Source organism: Nicotiana sylvestris, chromosome 5 (genome assembly GCF_000393655.2).
Source record: "Nicotiana sylvestris chromosome 5, ASM39365v2, whole genome shotgun sequence".
In the NCBI taxonomy this organism is placed as follows: Eukaryota; Viridiplantae; Streptophyta; class Magnoliopsida; order Solanales; family Solanaceae; genus Nicotiana; species Nicotiana sylvestris.
Genome location: NC_091061.1, coordinates 41,378,407 through 41,389,848, shown reverse-complemented (window position 1 = coordinate 41,389,848; position 11,442 = coordinate 41,378,407).

The following is an 11,442-nucleotide window of genomic DNA, read 5'->3' as shown; positions in this document are numbered from 1 at the left end:
TATTTTTTATTTTCAATGGAAATTAAAAATGCAAATAATTAATAAAATTTCTACAAAAAATCTATAAAATTGCAAATAATGTGAAAATTTTATTTTCTTGAATTTATAGGAGTAATTCATATAGAGAAAAAATCACGTGCTCACAACCTTCAACAGAACTTTCTCCCCGACCATGTAATACACATCACAGACCTTCATGTCGGCATAACTCTTCTGCCTAGATTGCGCCGTGCAAAGCCGCTCCTGAATCAATTTAACCTTGTCCAAACCATCCTGAACCAAGTCAGTACCAATAGCCTAGCCTCCCCTGGCTCAAACCAAACCACCAGAGATCTACATCGCCTCCCATATAAAGCCTCATACATAGCCATCTTAATGCTCGACTGATAGCTGTTGTTGTAAGCAAACTCCACGAGTGGCAGAAATTGGTCTCATGAACCCCCGAAATCAATGACACAAGCGCGTAACATGTCCTCCAATATTTGAATAGTGCGCTCGGACTGTCCGTCCGTCTGAGGGTGAAATATTGTGCTTAACTCAAGATGAGTGCCCAACTCTCGTTGCACGGCTCTTTAAAACTTCGATTTAACTGTGTGCCCCTATCTAAAATGATGAAAACTGGCACACCATGAAGTAGGGGTGGGCATTCGGTATTCAATACGGTATTTAAAAATTTCGATTCGGTATTTCGGTATTCGGTTTATCAATCATGTATACCAAATACCATACCAAAATATTTCGGTACGGTTCAGTATTTCTTATTTTGGTTCGGTACGGTTTCGTTATGGTTTCGATTTAATACATAATCATGTCATGTACTGCTAAGTGCTAAGAGCCTAAGCATTAAACAAAAGGCACCAACACTAAATAATCGGCCATTCTACCTAACAAAAGGCAGCATCACTAAATAATCAAATCTGCCTAACAAAAGGCGTGTAAGAAACATTTAAATCTGCCTAACAACATGTAGCAGGACATACATGGAAGATGCACACCTGATTATCACATTCACAACAAGTACTTGAAGAGCAAAAGAAGTAAATAAATATCACAACAACCACTAACGAGTAGCAGTAGAATTAAACACCGTGCAACAAAAACAAAGAGGGCATCCCTCAATTCAAGTTTACACTAATAGTCTCGAATCAACTTAGTCTTAATTATTAAATACGAATTTCAGGAAGACGCTTAAGACAATTCCTAATATGCTTCCTTAAATAATATGTGCCATCCTTTTCGGATGAACATTATATACTCGATCACAATGCTTGCACTCTACTTTGCGAACTTCTCCGTTATCTTCTATCACCTCAAAATGTTCCCAAATATGAGGGCATACTTTAGGAGAACGAGCATGATTGCACTTGAACCTAAAAAAAAAGATAAATCATATGTCCATTCCGATATAGCGGGCCGTGAAAACAAACACTTACTTGTAAATTGGAAGGATCGTGTCCGAAAAGACAACATGGGGAAAGATTTCTCAACATCCTTAGCAGGTTTGGAAAGCAACAAGTATGAAACTGGACCAACAAGTACTGGAACAGTATCTACTCCAAGCTGCGTGAGTAACAAGATCAAGATCAATAAATCAATCATCTAATCTTTTATTACCATGCATAAGCATAAATAGATTTAACAAGATAATGTAAATGCTATAACTAAATTTGCTGAAAACATAAAAGAAATGAACAATAGTCTTTCTAGACCAAAAATATGAACTTTTATCTGCTCTTTTCGAAAATTACATAAAGCAAAAAAATGAAGTCAATGATGATGAACGATCATATCCATTAAATATATTCCCCTTCCAATTAGTTCAAGAATCAGACATGTATTGTGAAGTGAAAAGTATACATAAGAAAAGAATCACATACCCTCCTTGTCCTCTTTGTACTCATCTATTGCCTTGTGAGAAGCATAAGAAAATTTAACATCAGGTCCCAACTCAGGGACAATGAACTGATGAAGTGGCTGGATCAAACAATGAAAAACCATAAATCAGCACACGGACAAGATAATCATATATCCGATGAAAAGAAAAGGTTGATGTGTCACTTGCTAGTTGGTGTCAAACCATTTTGTCATCTCCATAGAAGGGACAGAGGCATTTCCTCAGGCCATAGACAAGAATGTTTCGAACCCGATCTCACCACCGGTCCAGTTCTCACTTCTCTGAGTTCTCTCTCACAGTCAACGTAGCCGATCTCTATTCTCTTAGGTTAGGTTTCTCTGTCTCTGTTTCTCCCTTCTAATTCCCTAATCCCTAATTCCTTGTAGTGAAAGACTAAAGAGGTTTCTGTTGGGCCTTATTGGGTTGGGTTGGGCTGGCCGGCTGCGGCGTTGGGTACCCCAGCAGTGTGGAGAATTAGATGTACAACATATTGGGTTGGGCTGGGCAGTATAGGTCCAACATAAAATTCTTTACAAATTCGGTATTTCGGTATACCGAAATTTCAAGATCCTAATACCGAGGACCGTACCGTAATACCAAAATACCGAAAATGTTATACCGAATTAGACCAAAATACCGAATTAATTCGGTCCGGATCGGAATTCGGTTTTTCGAATTTTATGCCCACCCCTACCATGAAGGCAAACAATCTCTCTAATATAAATCTCATCCAACTGCTCTGAAGAATAAGTAGTACCTATTGGAATGAAGTGCGCGGACTTAGTCAGCCGATCCACAATCACCCAAATAGCATCAAACTTCCTTGAAGTTCGTGAGAGCCCAACTATGAAATCCATGGTGATCCGCTCCCACTTCCACTCTGGGATCTCTATCCTCTGAAGCAATCCACCCGATCTCAGATGCTCATATTTTACAAATTGACAATTGAGACACCGAGCTACAAACCCAACTATATCTTTCTACATTCTCCTCCATCAATAGTGTTGTCTCAAATCCTGGTATATCTTCGCGGCACCCGGATGGATGGAATATCGTGAGCTATGAGCCTCATCAAGAATCAACTCCCGTAGCCCATCTACATTGAGCACACATATCCGACCATGCATCCTCAACACCCCCATCATCTCCAATAGTGACATCTCTGGCATAATCGTGCTGAACATTGTCCTTGAGGACAAGTAAATGGGGATCATCATACTGGTGCTCTCTGATGCAATCAAATAAGGAAGACCAAGATACCACACAGGCTAGAACCCGATTGGGCTCCGAAACATCTAATCTCACGAACTAGTTGGTCAAGGCCTGAACATCAACTGGAGGTCTCTCACCAAAGGGAATGAATACAAGACTACCCATACTCACTGACTTCCTACTCAAGGCATCAGTCACCATATTGACCATCCCCAGATGATACAGAATAGTAATATCATAGTTCTTTAGCAACTCCAACCATCTCCACTACCTTAAATTTAGATCATTATGTTTGAACAAGTGCTGGAGGCTACGATGATTAATAAATATCTCAAAAGACACACCATAAAGATAGTGCATCCAAATCTTCAACGCATGAGCAATGGCAGCTAACTCCAAATCACAAACAAGGTAGTTCTTCTCATGGGGCTTCAGCTGAGACAAAGCATAAGCAATTACTCTACCCTTCTACATCAAAACACACCAAATACTGATCCGAAAAGTATCATAATACACTGTATAAGAACCAGAAGCTGATGGTAGAACTAAAACAGGAGTTGTGGTCAAGGCAGCCTTGAGCTTCTGAATGCTCTCCTCATACTCATACGACCACCTGAAAGGGGCACCCTTTTGGGTCAATTTGGTCAAGGGCGATACAATAGACGAGAAACCCTGCATGAACCGACTATAATAACTAGCCAAATTAAGAAATCTACAAATCTCTGTAGCTGAGGACGGCCTAGGCCAACTCTAAACCGCCTTTATCTTCTTTGCGTCCACCTGAATACCCTCACTTGACAACACGTGCCCCAAGAACGCCACAAAACGGAGCCAAAACTTACACTTGGAGAACTTGGCATAAAGTTTCTCCTACGGTGCAACACAATCCTCAAATGTTGGGCGTGCTCCTCTTGGCTAAGAGAGTACACCAGGATATCATTAATGAACACAATAACAAACGAGTAGAGATGAGGCCGAAACACACTGTTCATCAGATGCATGAACATTGTTGGGGCATTGGTCAGCCCAAAAGACATCACAGGGAACTCATAATGACCATAAAAGGTCCTGAAAGTTGTCTTTAGAACATCCCAGTCCAGAATCTTCAACTGGTGATACCCTAACCTCAAATCAATCTTGGAGAACACCCTCACTCCCTGAAGCTGGTCAAATAGATCATCAATACGCAGCAAAGGATACTTGTTCTTGATTGTGACTTTGTTCAACTGCCTATAATCAATGCACATTCTCATAATGCCATCCTTCTTCTTCACGAACAGGACCGGTGCACCCCAAGGTGACATACTAGGCCGAATAAACCCCTTATCAAGGAGTTCCTGAAGCTACTCCTTCAACTCAGCCGGCGCCATACAGTACGGAGGAATAGAAATGGGCTGAGTTCCCGACACTAATTCAATATCAAAATCAATGCTCCTGTCAGGCGGCATGCCTGGCAGGTCTACAGAAAAAACATTCGGGAAATCTCGCACCACCGGAATAGAATCAATAGTAGGGGTTTGTGCACTGACATCCCTCACAAAGGCCAAATAATATAGGCAACCCTTCCAAACCATTCATTGGGCCTTCAAGTATGAAATCACTCTACTAGGAACATAGTCTAAAGAACCTCGCCACTCAATCCGTGGAAACCCCAGCATCGTCAACGTCACAGTCTTAGCGTGAAAATCCAAAATAGCATGACATGGAGACAACCAGTCCGTACCCAAGATCACATCGAAATCAATCAAACTGAGCAACAATATATCAACTCTAGTCTCTAATCCCCCAACAGCCACCATACATGACCGATATACACGATCCATAATAATAGTGTCGCCTACCGGTGTAGATATATGAACAGATAAAACTAGATACTCATAGGGCATATCCAAATAATGACCAAAATACGATGAAACATATGAATAAGTGGAACCAGGATCAAATAATACAAAGGAATCCTTGTGGCAAACTGAGACTATACATGTGATCACTACATCTGAAGTAATGGAATCTGGCCTGGAGGAAAAAGCATAGAATCGGGCCTAATCCAGGGCGACCTCTAGCTAACTGGGCCCCACCCCGAGCTAGCTGAGCGGGTGGTGTAGCAACTGGTGCAGATGATGTTGTTTGACTCTTCTACTGCACTGGACCTCCGTGATGACGAGGACACTGCCTCCACACATGCCCAAACTCCCTACACTCAAAACAACTCCCTGGTACTGGTGACGGGGACTGAAAGGAGCCCCGAACACCAGGATAACTGGTAGAAGGACCTGGCATAGATGAGCCCTGAACCGATGGAGCATGGGATGAACTCTGAGCTGGAAGAGAACTGAGAGATGAGTGACCCTGATGAGAACTGTGAGAACCATGGCCAGATGATGCACCACAATGAACTAGGCGAGCCGTCTAAGCATGCCTGTAAGGACGACCTCTGTCATGGTAGAACTGACCTCAAGAAAGAACACCACTAAAACCACCTGATCCACGAGACCTCTTGAACTCCCTCTCAACTTTCTCCTGGCAGCGGACCATCTCTATCTACCAAGCAATGTTAACAACCTCATCGAAAGTAGCACCAAATACACTTACCCTAGTCATAAGCACCCGCAGCTAAAATGTGAGGTCGTTAATGAACCTCATTATCCTCTCTCTATTAGTGGGAACTAAACAGACCACATGACAGGCCAACTTAGAAAACCTCATCTCATACTGTGTCGCAGACATATCATCCTGACATAACTGCTCAAACTGTCTGCACATCACCTCTCCGCGAGACTGCGGCATGAAATTCTCTAAGAAGAGAACGGTGAACTCCTGCCAAGTAAGTGGTGCTGAACCAACCGGCCTACGCCTCTCATAAGCCTCCCACCAACTGAAAGCAGCTCCAGTAAATTGAAAAATAGTGAACGAGACCCCATTGGTCTCTAGAATACCTGTTGTACGGAGCATCCTTTAACACTTATCCATGATGCCTTGTGCATCCTCTGCCTCTACACCACTGAATGATAGAGGCTGGAGTCTCCCAAACCTCTCCAATCTACGCTGCTCATCATCAGGCATAACAGGAACCACATAGTCCTGAGCAGCTACAACTAGCTGGGCTGGTGGTGTCCCCGGTGTCTGGAGTCCCTGCATCACCTACTCTGGTGTGCGGGCGATGGGAGTCTGAGTACCTCCCGTGGCCTAAGAAGTGGTTGCTGCGGCTGCGGCCGGAACAGAGATCGCCTGAACAAGAATAGTGCACACGGTAAGAATCTGAGCTAAGTCCTCCTGAATGCCTGGAATCACAATGCGCACAGGTGGTGCCTGAGCTGGCCCCACTGGCTCATCCACAACCGAAACCTACTCTTGAATTGGGGCAATTGGTGGATCTGCAGGTGTTGCCCTAGCTGCTGCGTGAGCTGCACCTCTACCCCTACCGCGACCTCTACCTCGACCTTGGCCTCTTGCGGCCCTCACTAGTGATATTGGTGGTTGTCCATCCTGCCCAGTAGTACGTGTCCTCACCATTTGTGAGAGAGTAAAATAACAAAAGTTTAGTTACTACAATCAACAGATTTGCATGACAAAAATTCAAGAATGTGAAGTTTCCTAAGGGTTCGGCAGCCTCTCGAAGATAAGTACAGACGTCTCCAAACCGATCCGCAAGACTCTACTAAACTTGCTCATGACTCGTGAGACCTATGTAACCTAGGCTCTGATACCAACTTGTCACAGCCCAAATGCTACCCTATCGTGGGGACGCCTATCGATGGTACTAGGCAAGTTGACAGTCTCCAAAATACTTCCAAATTTAACAGAAAAATAAATCCAGAAATTTTAAATAAGCAGGGTTTTCATAATCAGGGTGAAACCCAAAACACAGTATGGAAAAACATCTCCCAATATCGGGGTGTCACTAAGCCATGAGCATCTATACAAAATCAGTCTGGAAATGAAATGACTATAACAGTTTGGATCCAACTACAACAAAAGAAAAAATAAGGAAGGAGAAGGAACAAGGTCGGCGAACGCCAGGCAGCTACCATGCTATCTCCAACGGTCAGCTACAAGGACTATCAACACCCTCCACGTCTAGAAACTCCTGGATCTGCACATGAAGTGCAGGGTGTAGCGTGACTACAACTAACTCAATAAGTAACAATAATAAATAAGGAACTGAAAGATAGTGACAAGCTACACGATTGTAATTCATTTTCATTAGTCTCAACAAGGAAAAATATACATGCTTCTCAAATCCGCAAATCAAGTCAAATTAGTTGTTTACGCCAAGTTCAAGTAAAATCGGATGAAAATATCTTTCAGAAGTTTTCGAAACAGAGATAAAGGAAACTATGTGCAACAATAATGAAATCATATACAACCTCTCAGGGAAACAATCACATTGTCCTCCCATTCACTCTAACCTCACAATCACTCATTCCTTACAGTCACTCATTCCTCACGATCACTCAGCACTCGGCACTCGCACTCAGTAGGTACCTGCACTCACTGGGGATGTGTACAGACTCTAGAGGGGATCCTCCAATCCAAGCGCTATATCAAGTCAATCATGGCATAAATCACTGAAACATGATGCGGCGTGCAGCCCGATCCTATAAATATCTTCACAATCAGGCCCTCGGCTTCACTTAGTTATAAATCTCTCCAGTCTCTCGGGCTCTCAGAAATCAGCAAAAATCAGCCCAAACAGCAATAACATGATGTATCAATAAGAATAATAGAGACTAAAATATGATATGCGAGTAAAAACTGAGACTGAGTACAAATAGCATTTAGCAGATAATTCAACAGGTAACACAACCTCTGTGGGTCCCAGAAGTACCAACACATAGCCTAAACATGATTTCTAATATGAATTACGATCAAATTTCTATGACACATAAAGAGCATATAGCTAACAGCAAGTTATTCAACTTTACAGTTTCACGGAATGGACCGAATCACAATTCACACGGTGCACGCCCACATTCCTGTCACCTAGCATGTGCATCACCTCCAAAATAATCACATAACAAAAAATTTGGGGTTTCATACCCTCAGGACCAGATTTAGAACTGTTACTTACCTCAGCCCTAGTAAAACTCTACTCCAAAATGCCTTTGCCTCGCGAGTCGGCCTCCAAATGCCCCAAATCTAGTAACAAGCAGTAAAATACAATCAATATAGGCTAAAGGAATCAATTCCACAAGAAAAATACGAAATTATAGCCAAAATCTAAAATCGGCTCAAACCCGGCCCCCGAGCCCACGTCTCAAAATCCGACCACAAAACCCGAAAGCCCATTCACTTACGAGTCTAACCATACTAAATTTACCAAAATCCTACACCAATTGATCATTCAAATCTCCAAAATTTATTATCCAAATACCTAGTCTCAAACCCCCAAATTTCACCTCAAAAACACACCAACTAGGTGGGAAATCAGTTGGGAAACATCATTATTGAAGAAAAATGAACACAAGGAGCTTACCTCAGTAATCTCTTCAAAAATCGTGTCAAAAACCTCCAAAGTTCGAGCTCAAAGTGATGAAAATGGTGAAAAATCTTGAAGTCTCGTATTTATATGTTCTGCCCAGGTCTTCAGCACCTGCGGCTAAAAATATGCTTCTGCGGTCCCGCTTCTGCGGTGAAAGTTTCGCTTTTATGGAAGTCACTTGCCCTTACTGCCTCCACTTCTGTGATTCCCCGTCCACATCTGCGGCTCCGCAGGTGCGGGAAATTCTTTGCACCTACAACCCCTACCCCTCCTAGCCTTGCCCGTTTCTGCAACCTTTCTTCACGCTTCTGCGAGCTTGCACCTGCGGTGCCCACTCCGCAGGTGCGAATGCACCAGCAGTGGCCAAAACTTCAGCTGCACTTCTGATTCAATCCAATTTCGTTTAACCACCTGAAATCAACCCGAGGCACTCGGGACCTCAACTAAATGTACCAATAAGTTTTATAACTCAATACGAACTTAATCAAATTCTCAAATCACCTCAAACAACATCAAAAACACGAATTACACACTGATTCAAGCCGAATGAACTTCGAAATTTTCAAATTCTACAACGACGTCGAAACCTATCAAATCGCGTCCGATTGACCTCAAATTTCGCACACAAGTCATAAATGACACCATGAACCTACTCCAACTTCCGAAAATCCAATTCGACCCAGATATCAAAAAGTCCACTCCTTGTCAAACTTTCCAAAATTCCAACTTTCGTCATTTCAAGTCTAATTCTACTACGGACCTCCAAATCACAATCCGTACGCACTTCTAAGTCCAAAATTACCTAACGGAGCTAACAGAACCATCAAAATTCAAATTCGAGGTCGTTTATACATAAGTCAATATCCGGTCAACTTTCCAACTTAAGTTTTCAATTAAGAGACTAAGTATCTCAATTCACTCTGAAATCTCTCCGGACCCGAACCAACCAACTCGGTAAGTCATATAATAGCTGTAGAATATAAAAGGAGCAGTAAATGGAGAAAAGAGGCTACAACTCTCAAAACAACCAGCCGGGTCATTACATTTTATTTTGGACTATTTCAGTATTTCAGTTCCTTCTCATTATTTAATTTAAACTGTTAAAATAGATAAATTGTTCTAACGTTAGCTTGCCTAGCATGTTATATATTAGGCGTCATCACGGTCCCCACGGTGGGAATTCCGGGTGTGACAATACCCTTTACTATTAAGGATATAAAATAAGGAGAGATGACATTTGAGTTAGACACAATTTTATTCAATCCAACAATCATGATGAATAGAAAGACATACCATATGTCTTTTAATTCTCTGGCCGAGTTGAAATTGCGGGAAGAGTTATAGCTTCGGACGGAGATTAACGATTTGGCATTATCGATTAAAGAAAAGTTCTTGACGCTCGACTAATTAGAGAGTAGGTTTTGGTAAGAACAGTAAACACCGCAGACTCTGGTCCTAGGGAACAAGAGTCAGAGTTCAATTACAAAATCCATGTGGAGAAAATGTGAAGGCATTTTTCACATTGAGGCCATTAGTGGAGAGGGGTATTTTGAACCTTTAAAGTAAAGACGGAGTTGTAGGGTGGTAATTTGAGCCGAAACTCATTAAGTCCACCCAACTCATCCAAGGTTAGGTTGGTCGTTGACCCACCCGTTTATTGAACTCAGTCCATCTTGACTCAATCCATCGAAAGTTGAGCTGATTTTTAGCCCAAATTAATTCATGAGTAGCTTTGCTGAAATATGTTAAAAATAAATTTTTTATTTGATATATTATATATGACCACAAAAAAAAAAACTTATTTAGCTTGGTAAGAGTTAGACAGGTTGGGCTATGACCCAAATTTTAGCTCATCTTAACCCAGCCCCAAGTAACTTTTGGGTGAGTCATTGTCATTTATTAACTCATCCTATTTTGACCCGCTCAACATCAGTCTACCCGCCTACTTACACCCCTAGACGAACGCTATTTTGTCATAATAGTATAACAAAGCCAAAATCAAATCTTTTCAAATAGTAGATGGGCAAATTGACCTTATCTAGTCTATGCAAAAAAACAAAACAAAACAAAAAAGAGAAACCTTTTTAAAATCTTAGTAGAAACCACCCCCCAAAAGTACCAGAAAAGTGTGTATATATATATATATATATATATATATATATATATATATTACACGACAGAAAGGAAAATCTTTCATTCTTTTTCTCAGAAAACTCTTTTAAAGTTTTTAGCAGAAACCACCAGCAGAAGCACCAGAAATATATATATGTTGTAGAGAGGAGAATCTTTCTTTCTTTTTCTCTTTTACTTTACTTTTCATTTGTTCATCTGCACTTTTTCGCCTGATTCCTAACAACATTAAATTCAATCACCAAGCTTAGTCCATGACTAAAATATATATTAAAAAATATTTTAGGCTACGTTGTTCGGATTTTACAAATTACACAAATAATATATTTTTGAAGGATTCGGCATAGAAATAACAATATTTTTAATTAGGAGTTCGAGCAACATAAAATTTTAGAAATGAGAGTATTACACTACATATTGATAATTTAATGTTCTAACATCTTCAAAATCCTACTATATCTTTAAAACTTATACATGAATTTCTATATCAGTTTACACATAACAAAATTTGGAATAAGAACATGTGAATTAGCAATACGTAGGAAAAAAAAACTCTCTCAAGATTAATCCCCAACTCTATGAAACTCCAAACACAATACCACCCAAACTTCTAGACATTGATCTCGATAAGTCCATACACGAGAATCTAGAGGAAAAATCATCCTTTAAAGATATGCTAACAACCTCTAATCCAATGACCTTTGCATCAACTGTGAATTAGTCC